The 20636-nt window shown below is 35.6% G+C and overlaps 1 protein-coding gene across 1 annotated transcript in view; it reads left to right on the plus strand.

Annotated features, from left to right (window-relative positions):
• Positions 1-20636, plus strand: part of CSMD3 (CUB and Sushi multiple domains 3) — a 1491512-nt gene that overhangs the window by 486466 nt on the left and 984410 nt on the right. The window lies entirely within an intron of this gene.

Below are 20636 nucleotides of genomic sequence, written 5' to 3' on the forward strand. Positions count from 1 at the left end.
CTACTGAAGTTACTTAGCAGACAGCATATTAAAAAGCAGAGACATTACTTTGCCAACAAAGGTCCATCTAGTCAAGGCTTTGGTTTTTCCAGTAGATGTGAGAGTTGGACTATAAAGAAATCTGAGTTCTGAAGAATTGATGCTTTTGAACTGTGGTGTGGGAGAAGACTCTTGAGAGTCCCTTGGACTGCAAGGAGATCCAACCAGTCCATCCTAAAGGAAATCAGTCCTGAATGTTCATTGGAAAGACTGATGCTGAAGCTCAAACTCCAATACTTTGGTCACCTGATGTGAAGAACTGACTCATTTGAAAAGACCCTGATGTTGGGAAAGACTGAAGGCAGGAGGAGAAGGGGATGACCGAGGATGAGATGGTTGGATGGCATCACTAACTCAATGAACATGAGTTTGAATATGCTCTGGGAGTTGGTGATGGACAGGGAAGCCTGGTGTACTGCAGTCCATGGGGTCACAAAGAGTTGGACATGACTGAGAAACTGAACTCAAGAAACAGCACATCCACCTACTTATTTATTGCCAAAAAATGTAGGTTGTTAAAATAAAATCTAACCAAGCCAAAGCACTGTGTTTGGTATATATTTACTGATACCTAAATAGTTTATATCTAAAGACTTTAGATTATCAATTATATGATTGTATGTGTTTTACTCATTGTGGAAGATACACCAGGAAAACAGACAGTTTACAAATAATTGTTGTATGAACACTTTATTACAATAACTTACTAAGTTGTACTATGTTAAAGAACATTCAAGTGAAACTTACAGTTGGTCTTCTCTATGGTACATAATTTTGTCTTGTCAAGCAACATTTTGTCTGTATGATAGAATAGATCCAGGGTATTTTCTAGACTTGCAGAGATAGGATGGTTTCAGTGACAGTGCTGTAATTCCTCTCTCAAAACAGAGGGGAATAAAGTCCTAATCTGTGGAGTGTTCCAGTTCCATAGTCAACCAAACTAGTAACGTGTCACTGAATATGAAGAGATGTGCAAGTTCTCACAAGCTGGACCAGGAGGCTCCAGCTCACCATTGGATAGCTGTATTTTCTTCTTTTATTAAATACCATTTACTAGTTTCATTAATGACTTAGTTTTATCCTATAGTATTATTAATAAGAATATCATATACTTTTGAAGAGTAAGGTAGAGCTTAAATAAATTAAGAAGAAATGTGTCTTTTTAAAGAATCTCAAGTTTTGTGTACCTTGTTTATTATTACCTTATAGGTTTCTTTCTCTGTAAAACATGTTAAGTAGATCATACATTAAACAAAGTGAAACATAAAAAAACAAAACAATTTATACATACTTTTTAGCAAAATGAAAAAAGTGGGAACTTGTTGATGCATACTAGTTATATTCATAAATTTATTTTTAATTCAATCCACCTTATCAAGGGCTACTTTTAGTAATTACCTTAGCTGCTTAACAGTGTTTGAGGATGAAGAAAAAAAATGTTGTCATGTAAAGCTATTGAAATGATTTAAAAATACTGATTATACTAAGCCTCTACCATTATAATTGTCATTTAAGCAGTGAATTTTAGATAACTACTTTAAATATTACAAAATATGAGTATTTGACTCTATTACTATACCATTAAAATTAATACTTCCACGATATTATATTTATTATTTTTTTTGCTTTAAAAATCTATAAACATAAATTACATCTAAAGAGAGTAGGATATCTTCACCTAAACAAATGCAGTGGAAGGATGTTGGGTTTGTAAACACATCTTTCCAGTAAATAAAGAGGTGAAAATGCTGTGACATAGGTCAATAATTTCCAGACTGATTTATCGAGCACAGCAGGTGGCTAATTATCAACCTTACAAGATGGTGTCCCTGAGCAGTGTGCTTGTTTTCTAGGTCAGGGTTTTAGTTTTCAAAGGAAATCAAGTGTATACATAAGTAGTGAGTCTGACATAGATTGAGTTGCATTTTCATCACCAAATTAAATATAAATCTGATAATGCAAAATATATATATAAATACTAAATATTGAACATGCTATTTTCAGTATAAAATGTAACATATATTTTAAATCAGTAGAGTTTTCAAATGAATATCCATGCAGTGAAGATATTCTTTGACTAAATAACTTTAGCCCCACAGCAATTAACAATATCAGTTGGATAAAAAGTAGGATGGACAGCAGAATTTGTTGTTCCATCGCTAAGTCATGTCCAACTCTTGGCGACACCATGGACTGTAACATGCCAGACTTACCTGTCCTTCACTACCTCCCAATGTTTGCTCAAGTTCATGTTCATTGAGTTGCTATGCCATCTAACCATCTCATCCTCTGCCACCTTTTCTCCTTTTGCCTTCAATCTTTCCCAGCATCAGTGTCTTTTCCAATGAGTTGGGTCTTCGCATCAGGTGGCCAAAGTATTGGAGCTTCAACTTCAGCATCAGTCCTTCCAATGAATATTCAAGGTTGATTTCCTTTAGGAAAGGAAGGCAGAATATTCTATCCTTATTGTACAAATTGAAGGGATTTAGGAAAATCTGAATTCTAACCTCAATTAATCATTATAAGATATATGGCTTTGTTTACTTTTGTCATTACCTTTCTTTTCAGATTTATGAAAACAGTCAAAATTTTATTCGAATTATTTCTTACTTAAAAGTTGGCCTTTAACAATATGACAATCAGAATCCACTAAATATGTAATAAAGTATACCTACTTTCATATTTATGTATGTAAACTACCTCCAAAAGGAGAAAATACTTTTGTGTAGCTTCAGATGAATTCAGTGAACACAGTTTTGCAAAACAAATTCCCAGACCACAGGTTTGGGAATAAGTGTGAATATGTATATGTATTTCTTGAAGAAATGCCAATGACTTAATAGTGAATGTTATCTGTATGAAAACAACTTGAATGCTTGGGGTCAGATTAATAAGGATAGATCACTAAAAGTATCTAAAGGCTAAGTAGGGAACAGATACCTTTAAAAGTAGGCATATAATAACTGAAAACAGTTAAAAATAGAAAGTAATGCAAAATAGTAGAACAATAATATTAAAAAGAAGCATTTTAAAACAAATTGTTTAATAGGTGTTTTTAATTACTTTTCAACTTTAAATAAATGGAATGGTAAGGAACTATGTTTCATCAACTACATATATATACATATATATGTATATATATGTGTGTATATATATATATAAAGTTAATTACAGTTGCAATTGTTAGATATCTGCCTAAAGAGAGAATTCTTGGGTTTATATCAGATTTATGGATGAGTGTACATCTACATATCTTAAGATAAAGTATTTAAAATTTTGTTGATACTTTTACAGAGTGTTTGATACCCCACTAACTTTTCATTAACTATTTGTGTGTCCCAATTATACTAAGTAAATGTGCTTATCAAATATCAAGAATACATGAAAACTAAACCAGTTGTTCAAAAAAGCAGGAGTTCCAGAAAAACATCTATTTCTGCTTTATTGACTATGCTGAAGCCTTTGACTGTGTGGATCACAATAAACTGTGGAAAATTCTGAAAGAGATGGGCATACCAGACCCCCTGATGTGCCTCTTGAGAAACCTGTATGAAGGTCAGGAAGCAACAGTTAGAAATGGACATGGAACAACAGACTGGTTTCAAATAGGAAAAGGAGTACATCAAGGCTGTATATTGTCATCCTCCTTATTTAACTTATATGTAGAGTATGTAATGAGAAATGCTGGGCTGGAAGAAGCAAAAGCTGGAATCAAGATTGCAGGGAGAAATATCAATATCCTCAGATAGGCAGATAACACGACCCTTATGGCAGAAAGTAAAGAGAAACTAAAGAGCCTCTTGATGAAAGTGAAAGAGGAGAGTGAAAAAGTTGGCTTAAATCTCAACATTCAGAAAACGAAGATCATGGCATCCGGTTCCATCACTTCATGGCAAATAATGGGGAAACAGTGGAAACAGTGGCTGACTTTATTTATTTTTTTGACTCCAAAATCACTGCAGATGGTGATTGCAGCCATGAAATTAAAAGATGCTTACTCCTTGGAAGGAAAATTATGACCAACCTAGACTGCATATTAAAAAGCAGAGACATTACTTTGCCAACAAAGGTCTGTCTAGTCAAGGCTATGGTTTTTTCAGTGGTCATGTATGGATGTGAGAGTTGGGCGATAAAGAAAGCTGAGCACCGAAGAATTGATGCTTTTGAACTGTGGTGTTGGAGAAGACTCTTTGAGAGTCCCTTGGACTGCAAGGAGATCCAACCTGTCCATCCTAAGAGAAATCAGTCCTGGGTGTTCATTGGAAGGACTGATGTTAAAGTTGAAACTCTAGTATTTTGGCCACCTGATCGGAAGAGCTGACTCATTTAAAAAGACCTTGCTGTTGGGAAAGATTGAAGGCAGGAGAAGGGGACGACAGAGGATGAGATGGTTGGATGGCATCACCGACTCAATGGACATGAGTTTAGGTAAACACCATTTGGTGATGGACAGGGACGCCTGGCGTGCTGCGACTCATGGGGTCACAAAGAGTCAGACACAACTGAGCGACTGAACTGAACTGAACTGAAACCAGTTGTTTAAAATTAAATTTTGAGAAAAGTCCGTTTGAAATGTATGAACAGTTAATTCCATCTGTTTCTTTCCCATCAATTCCAAACTATAGGAAACTATCAGTTTGTTTGTTTCCTGTCTCTGCCTCATATTTCCTTTCCTCCTTAATTCCTAGAACCTCACCTAGGACTTAATTCTCAAACTGACAAATTTGCTCTGCATTGTGATTCAAACAGTTCTGTTGGATGACTAGTATCCATGTGGGTGATGGTCCCTCCAACACTCTAGTACAGTCTATTTGACACTGAAGTTCATCCTGTACATAAAGCTGATGCAGAAACCCCTGAAGTAATAAAGATGTTTCAGGGAGGGAGTACCTTCCAAAATATAAGAATAGCTTGCACAGGATTCCAAACAATAGACAGCAGGGAAATATGAGACTGTAAGAGAACTGAGGAGAAGCAGTCCTAGAGATGAAAAGAAGTAACAGTTATGGACTCATGGACGAGAAGAGAAGGAGGTATTTGAGTTCCAGGGGGGCAACTGCACATTTTTTGCATTATCATTTGGTACAATCTCTTTTTCTTCCTTGTTCATTTTTTAAAAACAAATATAATGATATTTCTTTATAATATATGGTACTTCTTATGAAGTATATGATTACTGTAGTTTAAAAGCAAAGATTTTAGTAGGCACAAATAAATAGTAGAAGTATCACAATTTTTTCTGTGGTTAATTCTATTTTGTAACCAATTAAGTAAGCTCAGGTTTATGGTATTTCTGTTAAGGATCTGAAGCTCTGAGTCTCACATAAACCTTGGCAAGAAAACAAGGCCCTGTAGTCTTTATAACCTACTGCTAGGTTAATTACCCTTAATTAACTTGTATATCTTATTAAAAGCAAAAAAGTGTTACACTTGACTCTATCTTCTGCTGAGTCCCTAGCTGCTTCCCAGATATGTCTTCTGCTTTCCTCTGCAGTTCAAATAGAAAATTCCTGTTTCTGTTTTCAATGTAAATGTTGCCAATAGAAACCTGGAAGCAAAGGTGATACCCCGGATCTATATCCGTTTCTCTCTTTGTTCTCTGTATGTCAGACCTTTTAAAGAATAACTGATGTTTCCAAAGTGATTCATGGTTCAAAAATTCAAGTTAGTTAGCATGTCATATCACATCTTCCATACATCTACTATCTCAGGTTCTTTTCACATTTCAGCCAGTAGCCACTTTTAAAATTTAATAAGAGACAAAGGGATTTCAAACACAATTTTCAGTAGTAGTTTTCTTTCAGTCAATTAGTAGTTAGCAAAAATAGCAGCAGGGAAAATTGTGTCTAATTTATATATTTATTGTCTTGTAACAAAAGCAGTATCTATAAAGTAGGAGGGGAAATGGGTAGACTGATGATTATGGATGTAGGATGCAATAATTGAAGGATAGCTATTATCAGGGCATGATGATCAGACAGTTCTATATGGTGCCAAATCAGAAACAAATCTTTCCATTTGCCAAGTGTTAGATTTATGTCTCAGAACACAAATCTGATATATTTTGTTTCATGCAGTGATGGGAATGAAAATGTAGGGTTATAACCACAAATTAGATAGAATCTGACACAAAATAAAATTATCTAGTTTGCTTTGAGTTACCTAGAGAGATGAACCTTTGTGCTTTTACTGTTAATTTCTAAACTATTTAAATTTTTAACCATTATGAATGTCCCTGGGGAGTCATAAGTAGACTCTGTGCTATGTATTATAAAGCATTAATGTTGCATTATACAATTTCTTGAATAAATTTGCTAATTTCCAGTTGATTACAACTCTCCTTACCTTTTGCTATGGTAGCTATAATGTAATTTGTTAGGTATTATTTGAGAATGCCTCTAAATCATTTATGGAAGTCTATATTATCTCCAGTGTGCTTTAATTAAAAAAAAAAAAAAAAACACCTCTATTTCATTGTGTAGAATTTTTTTGTACATAGCATTAAATTTTTAAATTGAAAACCAACCATAGAGAAAAAGTGTAATTTTTGGCTTATTCAGTATTTTCAAATAAGTGAACCCATAAGAAGACACTGGATTGTAGGTATCACTAGGGAAGCTACTTCTTTACATTTATAAAATCAGTTTAATTAAAGTAGAAATAGTACCGAAGGGAACATTTGACCATAAAATTGTAATATAAATATGTCAATGTTATTTTTTAATCAACTCAGCATGTTTAAGCATATCATTTTAATTATGCATGTTTTTAGCATTGATATTTGAATGGAAACAACTGAATTTACATATTCTAGATCATATGTCAGTATTAGACAAACTGGACTTAACTAGACAGCTTTATTTCCAATATTTCTCTCTGTTACTCTGGATTAGAAGTTGTTTTTTTTTCCTTGTTGGTTTGAAAGAAAAAGCACTCAAAGACAGACATCTAAGAGATTCGCCTAGAACCAGCAAGAGAACTTGCATGACCGAGAATAAACCTTGGCTATTTAAAGCCCTTGAAACAGTAAAGTTATTTGTTACTAGTCTAGTCTATCGGAGAAGGCAATGGCACCCCTCTCCAGTACTCTTGCCTGGAAAATCCCATGGACGGAGGAGCCTGGTAGGCTGCAGTCCATGGAGTTGCTAGGAGTCAGACACGACTGAGCGACTTCACTTTCACTTTGCACTTTCATGCATTGGAGAAGGAAATGGCAACCCACTCCAGTATTCTTGCCTGGAGAATCCCACGGACAGGGGAGCCTGGTGGGCTGCTGTCTATGGGGTCGCACAGAGTCGGACACGACTGAAGCAACTTAGCAGTCTAGTCTATTCATATAATATAATGCTTGAATTTTATTTAGAGTATAGCTGTTTCATTAAATTTTTAACTGGAAATATTTAAAGCTCATGCCATATACTAATGGAATACAGAATATCTGGTGTTCTAAACTAGCTAATATTTCAGAGGAAATTAGTTTACTGATTAAAAATAATAAAAACAAAGAAATTAGATCATTATTTTCAAGTTTTCCTGATAAAATATGATGAAATTTATTTCAGAGAAGCTTGTGTACCTAATTATATGAATTTTCAATGGAATTTTAGTATATTAACCACAGTATTTCCAGATCAATAAAACTGTTTTTTTTGTGACACTGGGTTCAGTTTGAAGAAATCACTATCAAATTATTAAAATATTCTACTTAATAGGTAAAAAAAGCTCAGTTTGTTTAGTGATTCCATAATAGGAAAAACAATATGAGGAAATTTTATTAAGTTTTTGCTTACGATGTGTTAACAAAATGTGTATTACTATTTAGTTCATTACTTCAGCTATCAACCAAAAAGAGCACTGTTTTATATTTTTTTAATTTCATATCCTACATACTCAGCCTTGAAGTACTTAATTCTATTCACTCCTCTGCATTTAAAAGTAGTAGTTGTTTTGAAGTAGTTATTATATATGTAAGTAGGAGGATACAATTTTAAAAACTTTCATTTTAGTTATGGAACTTTGAATTCTTGGTTGTCTTCATGTGTAGATATTTTCTTTCATCTTTATTAATATTACTTATAACTGAAAATTCTCATATGGCTATTTAAATGAAATTATTCCTTGATAAATTCATTGTGTCTTTTCTAATTTATGATTTGAGTAATAATACATGATGATTATATGACCCAAATTCAAGTTCTTAATATTATTAAGCTAAATATTTATGAGTTGTTATAAATCCATCATCTAGTAACTTTTAGATTAGAGACAATCTAACTTTGTTGTCACAGATTGCCTGGTGAATATACATTTTTTTTGAGTGAAATAACCTAAATTTTCTTTTTAAAGTATAAATTAATGTTAAAGTTTCTATTCAGTTCATTGTTAAGAAAATTGTTTAAATTGGATTCTATACTACTATGCAGTTCTAAGATCAATGATAAAGATAGACAAGCTCTCTGCTTGCTTGGATCTGATGTTCTAAAGGAAGGGCTTCTGAAATTACTATATTAGTAAATAAAGGAAACAGCTTCAAAAGCAGAAAAAATGTAAATATTAAAGTAGCATAATGTGCTAGAGTGGGAAGGGTGTGTTACGGTCAACCAACTATGGTTATGTGCGTGCCTGTATGCTCAGTCATGTCCCACTCTTTGTGACCCCTTGGATGGTATCCCAGCAGGCTCCTCTGTCCATGGCATTCTCTAGGCAAGAATACTGGAGTGGGTTGCCTTTTCCTACTCCAGGGGATCTTCCGAGTCTCCTGTGTTTCCTGCATTGGCAGACAGATTCTTTACTACTGCGCCACCTGGGAAGCCCAGTATAGTTATATTTGAGGACTGAATTCTTGATTGAATAATGAAGATGAGGCTAACTAACCAGAGGACCACCTGGGGAAATGGCATTCAAGCTCAGTGAATGTTAAGTGCAAAGGCCATGTGATGGCAAATAATTTCCCATGTTTAAGGGAAAAGAAACAGTGAGACTAAAGTATGGTGAAGGTAAAGTTGCTTTGTATGAGATGAGTGAGAAGGGTGGACGAAGACCAGAATTTCTAGGCCTTCTGAGTACTGAGTAAGGAGTCAAAATTTAATTCAAGGTTAATGAAAAGGAAAGCTTGGTAGTGACATGTCAGTTGGAAAAAGAATGCTTTGGCTACTGGATAAGAAGCAGTTTGTAAGAATGCTTGGTAGAATCAAAAAAAGGGACTACTGCATCGTCTGTGTGAGAACATAGGCACCTGTCTGTTATCATAAGAGCAGAAATTTTAAAAAATGAACAAATTTAGGATGGATTTTAGAGGCAGAAGAAGATTTGCAAATTCATTGGGATTCTAGGAGTGAGGAGAATAAAGAATTAAAAGATGACACTTAAATGTTTGACAGACTCATGAGTGATGGTGCCATTTGATGTGACGTATTGAGGAATAGGGGTTTCCTGATGGTGGCTCAGTGGTAGAGAATCTACCTGTGATTCAGGAGAGGCAAGAGACTCAGAAGATCCCCTGGAGAAGGAAATGGCAAACTACTCCAGTATTCTTGCCTGAGAAATTCTATAGACAAAGGATCCTGGCAGGCTACAGTCCCTGGGGTTGCAAAGAGTCGGACACGACTGAAGTGACTGAGCATGCACATACACACTTAAGAATAGAGGAAAGACATACTTGTGAAGAGGACATTAAAAATTCTGATATGGAGAGGGGTTGGGGTGGGGGTGTTGGGGCGGCTGCAGTGGGCAGCAGTCTTGAGGAGACGATTTCTCAGGTCCTCTGGCAGACCTCCTCCCCTCCCCAGCTGCAGAGGCCCTTAGGGTACTGGGACCTGGCCTGTGGAACATCAAGAGATTACTGCCCATGGAGAACTCCAAGTTCTGTTCAAACTTGTATTGGTTGGTGCTGGTGATACTGAAAGAATACATTCGTGCAAGGTCATCTGACTGGTGAATTTGAGAAGTAAATTGTTGAGGTCCATCTCCTTGTGCTCCATACCAACAGAGGACCAATTAAGTTCAATGTATGGGATACAGCTGGTCAGGAGAAATTTGGTGAACTGAGAGTTGGCTATTATATCCAAGCTCAGTGTGCCATTATTATGCTTGATGTAACATCGAGTTACGTACAAGAATATGCCTAACTGGCATAGACATCTGATAGGACTGTGTGAGAACATCCCCATTGTGTTGTGTGGCAATGAAGTGGATATTAAGGACCAAAAGATTAAGGCAAAGTCAAGTTGTCTTCCACAGAAAGAAGAATCTTCAGTACTATGACATTTCTGCCAAAAGTAACTAAAACTTTGAAAAGCCCTTCCTCTGTCTTGCTAGAAAACTGATCAGAGACCCTAACTTGGAATTTCTTGCCATGCCTACTCTCATCCCACCAGAGGTGGTCAGAGACCCAGCCTTGGCAGCGGCTGTACAAGCACAATTTAGAGGTTGCTCAGACAGATGCTTTACTGTGAGAAAGTGAAGCTGGGGCCCAACATCCGAAGTCTAATTTTATAGGCAACTTTCCTGTGATATCAGTGGTGCCGTGTGTTTGCCATTTTATTATATAGGGAAACAGAACATGTGCTTCATCTTTGGACGCTGAAGAAAATGGACAGGCTTTGGAGTGAATATGGAAGTTACAAAACTATCTTCATTGTTTGGACCTGCATATTTAGGTGTTTCGAAACACAGCTGTTTCTTCTTTGAGTTTCAGATATAAGACTGCTATAGTCACATGACATATTGAGAGGTGGAATCTTGTTTTTGTCATTCCCATTCCTTTTTGTTTTGAATCAGAATAAAGTTGTATTTCAAATATCTTAAAAAAAACTCTGATTCAGAGTTTGAGTTTAAGACACGTATTTGAAACCCAAGTGGGGGTGTTGAGTAGAAAGTTTGGATATGGTAGGTAGCATTGAAAAACAGGCAGCACTTGGACATGGACAATGGGATTGTTGCTTTAGGTTCTGCTTTGGTATACTGCTACGTGATGTCCAACTGCTGCCTTCGTTTCTGCTGTCGTTGAATTTTTTTTCCTAATAATGACATTCAGCAGTGTTTTGATATTCTGCACTGATGACTGCTGCCACTTGGTCTCTCTAAGCATAAGCATTGTGTCCCCCAAACACTGTTTCCTCTGCTCTGGATTTAATTTTGGTGGATTATCAGAGGTCTGCCACATCCTCTCTGATACTCCATGACAGATATGAACCTTGTGATGTTTGGAAGTATTTTCCTTCTTAATTATCTGTAAAAGCTCAAGCTCTCCTAGGACAACACATACTGCCTCTCAAAGGAGCCATGGTAAATTGCACTGATACTGCTAAGGGGTTGAGAATATTAGGATGAGAAGGGACTTTGACATTCTTGGAGTTCAGCTTATTGACTTTTTGTTGCAGGAAACTGTAATGAGGATGATAAGAGGTATATGAAAGATAATGTTGGTATAATATATAAAGACATTTAAATAAAATATAAACTATATTATGGGTTATAACTTTATGAAGAAAAATAAAACAGGGGAAAACGACAGTGCAGTGAGGAGATAAAATTTTAGACATAGTGTTCAGCATTTATACCAAGAAGGTGTGGCAGGGAGAGTGAAGGAGAAAGCCTTGAAGGTACATTGGAGAAGGCATTCCAGGATAAAGGATTACTGCTGCTAAGTCACTTCAGTCGTGTCCGACTCTGTGCGACCTCATAGACGGCAGCTCACCAGGCTCCTCTGTCCATGGGATTCTCCAGGCAAGAACACTGGAGTGGGTTGCCATTTCCTTCTCCAATGCATGAAAGTGAAAAGTGAAAGTGAAGTTGCTCAGTCGTGTCCGACTCTTAGCGACCCCATGGACTGCAGCCCACCAGGCTCCTCCATCCATGGGATTTTCCAGGCAAGAGTACTGGAGTGGGGTGCCATTGCCTTCTCCAAAAGGATTACTAAGGATTACTAAGTGCTAGAATCTTGGTGCACCTCTAGAGCCATTTAAGTAAAGCCCTTCCATTCCCTCTGGAATGGAAGCCCATCTGGAATGGGTTCAAGAGGAAAAGTTAGACAATAAATGAAAAAAGTATGTACAGAGAGTTCTTTCTAAGAGTCATTTTGAGGGGAAGTAGAAAAATGGAGCTGCAGGAAAACAGAGCATGCTAGTTGTGGGATGTCTCAATAAGAGTGTAAATAATTTGATTGAAAGTAAATATTTTATATTCTGAGAGTAAAAATGAATATTATATAATAATATTTTAATATAATATACCTGAAATATATTTTATTGTTTGTTCCAAGTTGATTCAGGTAAATGGTTTTCAAACCTCCTTTTTTAATTGTGGCAATGTAGAATATTTATGTTGTAGTCATAATACCCAACCCTATTATAAGTAACTGAGGTAAATTGTGCCAAATTACTAGAAATATTTCTAGTAAAATCTATCTCTAAATTCTCATGTGAAAGTAAGTTTAGAGTAAAGACCTTAAAAAATTCTCTTTTTTTACCTTTTTTTTTTTGCTGACATATCATGTTATCACACTTTCTCTTTTCCTTGATGAGAAAAAATTGGTTTATTTTTCTTGAAGGTTAGGTGTTGACCCTTAATGTAATTCAACATACATTTATGGAACACTTGTTATGTGCTTGTGCTATAAACACTGAATTTCAAATGAAGACCCAGCCTTCAGGAAATTATAGTATAGTTCAATGGCCAAGTTGGTTGTTAGTGTTTTCACAAATACAGAATTTTCTTTGAAGTTAATATACAAGACGTTCAAATTCTTCTAACATGAATTTGAATTATACATATGGAAATAGAAGGTGGCCAATAAATATCTACTTATAAATTATTTGTGTGAAACTTTCATGTGTAAAGTCGAGTAACAGAAGAAGATTTGAAGAGACAGTAAAATTTAGGAATTTGCAGGTAGAGCTCTTTAGAAAAAATAACTCAATTCAGTTCTTTAACATAAAAATAATATAAAATCTCTATAGAAAAGTTTTATTTTTGATATAATGGGGAAACTTGAACTGCATATATTCTTTGACAGATATCCGGGGTATTGTTGGAGAAGGCAATGGCAACCCACTCCAGTACTCTTGCTTGGCAAATTCCGTGGACGGAGGAGCCTGGTAGGCTGCAGTCCATGGGGTTGCAAAGAGTCAGACACGACACGTGATTTAGCAGCAGCAGGGTATTGTAATTTTAGGAAGTTTGTTTACAAAATTACCTCATTTGGAAATTAGAGGTAGAGTGGGAAGTAGTTTATCTATGTAGGCTATGCACTATTCTCACTGAATACAGTAGAAAGAATGAAATGACTCTGAGCCTTCCAGGTTAATGTAACGAACAATACCAAGAGTGTATTTTTCAATGTCAGAAATATATAGTATTTAGTTTGCAAAACATCACCTTCAAAAGGACTACTACATTTTGAGTACGTCTTCAGAAAATTATTAGAGTGTTTTTCACTTGTAATGTTGAAGCTTTGCTAAACTTGAAAAAAAAATTGAAGATGAAAATTTAGAAATAACCTCAGCTCACAACTCTCGTTTATCATTTTCTTCCATCCAATGTTATATACATCACTACTCCTAGATGTGGAAGCTTCATTCTTGCAGAATTTTAAATTGCTGAAAAATTAGAATGTTTAATTTTATCTCATATTGTAAATTGAGAGAATAGATGATACAGATCTCTAAATAAAATATTTTGACATCTGTGAGATGTTTAGATTGATTCACATGCCTAATACTTTATATTAAATAACTTAATGGATACCTATTAAATTGATTTGCCCTTTAGACAACCAGAAGGGAACAGTTACTACTGAGCACAAGTCTAGAATCTGCAAATACTCTTTTAAATGGGAAAATCTTAAATGTAATATAGATATGAACATATATGTTCTTTTTTTAAAATTTATTTTAATTGGAAGATAATTGCTTTACAATGTTGTACTGACTTTTGCCATGCAGCAGTGTGAATCAGCCATAAGTATACATATGTTCCCCCTTCTTGAATATCCCTCTCACTTCTCACCCCATCCAACCCCTCTACGTTGTCACAGAGCACCAGGTTGAGCTGGCTGTGTTATATAGCAACTTCCCACTAGCTATCTGTTTTACTTATGGTAATGTGTATGTTTTAAAGCTACTATCTCAATTCATCCCAGTGGCATGGGTCAGAAATAGAAAAAGAAATATCGTGTATTAATGCATCAGATCAGATCAGATCAGTGGTACTGATGAGCTTATTTTCAGGGCAGGATTAGAGGTACAGACATACAGAAAACAGACTTGTGGACACAGTCGGGGACGGAAAGGATGGAGCAAATATATTCTTTTGTATGCTTTTTTAATTTTCAGGACTACTCTGTAAGCTTGGTATGAATTTATTCTGTCTTTGACATTTGTGATTTTTACATCACTGAGAGAGTTGGCTAATTCTTTAATGCCATTTTCTTATCTAAGATAAGGCAGTCTTTTGTTTCTGATCCATTGCCTCTGAACTCTGCTGGCAAGCTTATAAATCAGATCACCAACCATACATAATTTATTTCCATAGGTTACTAAATGTGCAGTGTATAATACAAATATGTTTCAAACAGTATATCTGCATATCTTAAATTTAATAGATTTAAAGGTTTACAGAATAGGCTGATATTTCTTTTTGTTATTTTTACTTTTCCTCTCAACTGAATATAATCTATATCATGCAAACCAGATTTATTCATTATTACTTACATGTATGACTTCTAAGATGTATAAACCTACTAATTTTATTTTAGCAGTATATGCTTTGACTATCTTAATTTTTTAAAAATTTCCCTTAAAATCGAGGACAATTTCCTTAATAAAACATCTTTGTTTATGTTTCCTCCAGAGATAACTAGTTATATCTAATGTTAAAAAATAAATTATTTCATGAGAACATTCCATTGAGAGCTTTTTGTAAGGTAATGAGATGAATGTGTTGTTGGGCATTATATGAAACATTATGTAATGTAAAATGTTGTGACCTTTCTGTGTCATTTACTCTGTTTTATCATGTGGGTATCAATATAACATAATCACTGAAAAGTCTCCTCAATCAAAGTTTGTGTGGATTACAAACAGGAAAGAAATATACTTCTACCCTTAAATTTTTACATTCCTGTGACTGCAGCCATGAAATTGAAAGACGCTTACTCCTTGGAAGGAAAGTTATGACCAACCTAGATAGCATATTGAAAAGCAGAGATATTACTTTGCCAACAAAGGTCCGTCTAGTCAAGGCTATGGTTTTTCCTGTGGTCATGTATGGATGTGAGAGTTGGACTGTGAAGAAGGCTGAGCGCTGAAGAATTGATGCTTTTGAACTGTGGTGTTGAAGAAGACTCTTGAGAGTCCCTTGGACTGCGAGGAGATCCAACCAGTCCATTCTGAAGGAGATCAGCCCTGGAATTTCTTTGGAAGGAATGATGCTAAAGCTGAAACTCCAGTACTTTGGCCACCTGTTGTGAAGAGTTGACTCACTGGAAAAGACTCTGATGCTGGGAGGGATTGGGGGCAGGAGGAGAAAGGGACGACAGAGGATGAGATGGCTGGATGGCATCACTGACTCGATGGACGTGAGTCTCAGTGAATTCTGGGAGTTGATGATGGACAGGGTGGCCTGGCGTGCTGCGATTCATAGGGTCGCAAAGAGTCGGACACGACTGAGTGACTGATCTGATCTGATTTGATAAGCTCATTTAAAAAAAATATGCTGACATCAAATCTTGTTTATTTTGAAACCTCTGTACAATTGAAAATGTCAACATAAAAACATGTTATGTAAATGTGTTATAGAATATAGCTTGCCTTTTTATTTCTGAGATGCTTATATCTATTGTTCTGCTTTTGTTTTGTGTATGTTGTCTTTATGTGTCTCCTGCTCTTAAAAGTAATAATTTTTGTTAGTTGGTCTGTCAGCATTATGTGAAAACCAGTTCAGTACTCAGCAATGGATGGCTCATTGTTAATAGTAATAAAACTGACTCACATATTAGATTCCCAAGTACTTTCTCCTAGTAAAACAGACAAAATCAAAGACCTGTAGTCAGGTCTGTCTGATATAGAGACTTCCAAGTATTTTCCCTGCTGCTCTCAGGTGTTTATGATCATTTTGGGGAATTTGGAAATGTATAAAATTCAAAACTCATATGATTTCTACAGAGACTCTAAAAAATTAAGTGCTCATTCAAAGATTTTGTTAGAGAAAAACTTTAAATTTGTAGATCTTGAAAATTATTATATATTATAGTATTATATAAGATTATTATATAATATAATGTACTATATAATTATAAAATTATTATAATATTAATTTGTAATTATTATATAATACATAATTATTATAGATTATAATAATAATAATCTTCAAGATCTACAAATTTAAAGTTTTCACTATCATAATTTTGAATTAGCACTTAACTATTTAAAAGTCTCTGATAGAAATCATAAGAGTTAGGAGGAGGAGTGAATTTGATCTCTGGGTTGGAAAGACCACTGGAGGCAGGCATGGCAACCCACTCCAGTATTCTTGCCTGGAGAATCCCATGGACAGAGGAGCCTGGTGGGCCACAGTCCATAGGGTCACAAAGAGTTGGACGTGACTGAAACGAGTTAGCATGCACATAGTTGATTTACAATGTTGTGTTATTTTCTGCTATACTGTAAAGTGAATCAGTTATGTTGTTGTTGTTTAGTCACTAAGTCATGTCCAACTCCTTTCTGACCCCGTGGACTGTAGCCCACCAGGCTTCTCTGTCCATGGGATAGCCCAGGCAAGAATACTGGAGTGGGTTGCCATACCCTCCTCCAGGGGATCTTTCAGACACAGGGATCAAACCCAGGTCTCTTGATTGTCTTTCTTCACCCAGTTAGAGACTGGATTAAAAGAAGCAAGTTTAAAGTCCAATTGGCTGCAGGATCTGTAGTGCTTTCCTTCAGTAATCTTATTTTCAGTTCCTTTTACTATTCTATTTACTGAAAAGTTCCCAGCTCCACTTGTATCTTTGTATTTCTATTTAAAAATATACATGATATTTAACACTGTTCTAGAAGTTCTGATTAAAGAAATAAAATGTGAAAGTTAAGGGTTTTTATAAAATTTTATTTTCAAAGAAGAAATACATTAAATCTAGGAAAGTTAAAGAATTAAGTACACTTAGAATTAATGAGCGGAGAAGGCAATGGAACCCCACTCCAGTACTCTTGCCTGGAAAATCCCATGGACGGAGGAGCCTGGTAGGCTGCAGTCCATGGGGGTCACAAAGAGTCGGACACGATTGAGTGACTTCACTTTCACTTTTCACTTTCATGCATTGGAGAAGGAAATAGCAACCCACTCCAGTTTTCTTGCCTGGAGAATCCCAGGTACGGGGGAGCCTGGTGGGCTGCCGTCTATGGGGTCGCACAGAGTCAGACACGACTGAAGCAACTTAGCAGCAGCAGCAGCAGCAGAATTAATGAGACAGCAAGAAACTACGCATAAGATAAATATACACAATTCACTAGAAGTAACAAGTAGAAGAATGAAGGCAAAATAGCACACTCTTCAAAGTATAAAATAGAGTGAGGTCTTATTCTAAAGAGAAATGTGAAGAATCTGTCGGGAAAGCTGTGTAACTTCATTAAAAGATGTCAAAGATGACAGAGGTAACCACATCAGGCTAATAGTTTTCTTGACTATTCTAATTGACTTGTGACTCTGTTGTACCTGTTAACTATTTTTAACCAATGTCTGGACTGTTCTTTCTTTCCAAATGAGTGTAATACAATTCTAATCAGAACTTTAAAAATTATTTTTCATAAAATTGACAGTATATTGGAAATAAACAGAGGTGTAAGTAACTAAAACTTTTCAAAAAATATAATAATGAGGCTGGACCTTCAAACTAGTTATGAACTTAGAAATGCAGAGAGATGCAATCATTGAAATAATGTCATAGGTACACACATGAAAATAGATGTAATCAGTAAAACAAAATGGAGATTCTACTATATATTGGAGCATAAGACTTGATAAAGCAGATAATTCCTTAAGAAACTGGAGAGCAGTATGGAACTCCCTCGAGAAACTAAAAATAGAACTACTGAATGATCCAGCAATTCTATTTCTGTGTATTTATCCAAGAAAACAAAATCACTAATGTGAAAAGTTACATGCACCTTTATGTTTACTGTAGCATTATTTACAAGATATGGGCAAGATATGGAAGCAACCTAATTGTCCATCCCGTAGATGAATAGATAAAAAATATATTGTGTGTATGTATGCACATGTGTATACACACACATATACACCTATACATACAATGTAACATTATTCTGCAATAAAAAAAGAATGAAATATTGTCATTTGCAACACCATAGGTAGACCTGGAGACTATTACACTAAGTGAAATAAGTCAGACAATAACAAATACCATATGAGTTCACTTCTATGTGGAATCTTAAAAAACAAAGCAAAGAAACAAAACAAAACTGAAATGGGCTAGTAGAGAACCAACTGGCAGTTGCCAAACAGGAGGAAGTAGGGAAATGGGCAAAATAGGTGAAGAGGATTAAGAGCTACACATCCCAAATCTAGGCACACAGCCCAACATGCTTTCTTGTTTTTCTTTTCCAAAAGACAAAACCCAAATAAAGGTATGGGAAATATAATTAGCATAATCAGTATCTTAGAGGAGACACTTTTATAATTAATGTTTCATTTAAATGAAAATTTGATTCTCTGTGTGTGTACATGTGCAAGAGCTATTATTTTTTTCTGTATGAATGTCTCTTACATGAACTCATAAGCTACTTGTATCCTACAATATAACTTTTTTTCTAAAAGTGAAGTGAATAGTCCATTTAATTGAGGATATTTATGTTGAATACTGTTTATCTGAAATTTGGTTGTACAACAAAATTATAAATGCAAATATTTACGATTTTAAACATAGATGACTATATTCAAATTTGTAAATTCATATGCCATCTTTCAAGCTGATAGAAGGGGAGACATAGATACAATATGCTTAAACTTGTTGTACTATTGTATTTTTTTTTCTTTTAATTTTATTTTATTTTTAAACTTTAAAATATTGTTATTAGTTTTGCCAAATATCGAAATGAATCCGCCACAGGTATACCCGTGTTCCCCATCCTGAACCCTCCTCCCTCCTCCTTCTCTTAACCTCCCTCTGGGTCGTCCCAGTGCACCAGCCCCAAGCATCCAGTACTGTGCATCGAACCTGGACTGGCGACTCGTTTCATACATGATATTATACATGTTTCAATGCCATTCTCCCAAATCTCCCCACCCTCTCCCTCTCCCACAGAGTCCATAAGACTGATCTATACATTGGTGTCTCTTTTGCTGTCTCGTACACAGGGTTATTGTTACCATCTTTCTAAATTCCATATATATGCGTTAGTATACTGTATTGGTGTTTTTCTTTCTGGCTTACTTCACTCTGTATAATAGGTTCCAGTTTCATCCATCTCATTAGAACTGATTCAAATGTATTCTTTTTAATGGCTGAGTAATACTCCATTGTGTATATGTACCACAGCTTTCTTATCCATTCGTCTGCTGATGGGCAGCTAGGTTGCTTCCATGTCCTGGCTATTATAAACAGTGCTGCGATGAACATTGGGGTACACGTGTCTCTTTCCCTTCTGGTTTCCTCAGTGTGTATGCCCAGCAGTGGGATTGCTGGATCATAAGGCAGTTCTATTTCCAGTTTTTTAAGCAATCTCCACACTGTTATCCATAGTGGCTGTACTAGTTTGCATTCCCACCAACAGTGTAAGAGAGTTCCCTTTTCTCCACACCCTCTCCAGCATTTATTGCTTGTAGACTTATGGATCGCAGCCATTCTGACTGGTGTGAAATGGTACCTCATGTTGGTTTTGATTTGCATTTCTCTGATAATGAGTGATGTTGAGCATCTTTTCATGTGTTTGTTAGCCATCTGTATGTCTTCTTTGGAGAAATGTCTATTTAGTTCTTTGACCCATTTTTTGATTGGGTCATTTATATTTCTGGAGTTGAGCTGTAGGAGTTGCTTGTATATTTTTGAGATTAGTTGTTTGTCGGTTGCTTCATTTGCTATTATTTTCTCCCATTCTGAAGGCTGCCTTTTCACCTTGCTAATAGTTTCCTTTGTTGTGCAGAAGCTTTTAAGTTTAATTAGGTCCCATTTGTTTATTTTTGCTTTTATTTCCAATATTCTTGGAGGTGGGTCATAGAGGATCCTGCTGTGATGTATGTCGGAGAGTGTTTTGCCTATGTTCTCCTTTAGGAGTTTTATAGTTTCTGGTCTTCCATTGAGATCTTTAATCCATTTTGAGTTTATTTTTGTGTATGGTGTTAGAAACTGTTCTAGTTTCATTCTGTTACAAGTGGTTGACCAGTTTTTCCAGCACCACTTGTTAAAGAGATTGTCTTTAATCCATTGTATATTCTTGCCTCGCTTGTCAAAGATCAGGTGTCCGTATGTGTGTGAATTTATCTCTGGGCTTTATATTTTGTTCCATTGATCAATATTTCTGTCTTTGTGCCAGTACCATACTGTCTTGATAACTGTGGCTTTGTAATAGAGCCTGTAGTCAGGT

This window comes from Bison bison, unplaced genomic scaffold (genome assembly GCF_000754665.1).
Source record: "Bison bison bison isolate TAMUID 2011002044 unplaced genomic scaffold, Bison_UMD1.0 scf7180017864491, whole genome shotgun sequence".
NCBI classification, from domain to species: Eukaryota; Metazoa; Chordata; class Mammalia; order Artiodactyla; family Bovidae; genus Bison; species Bison bison.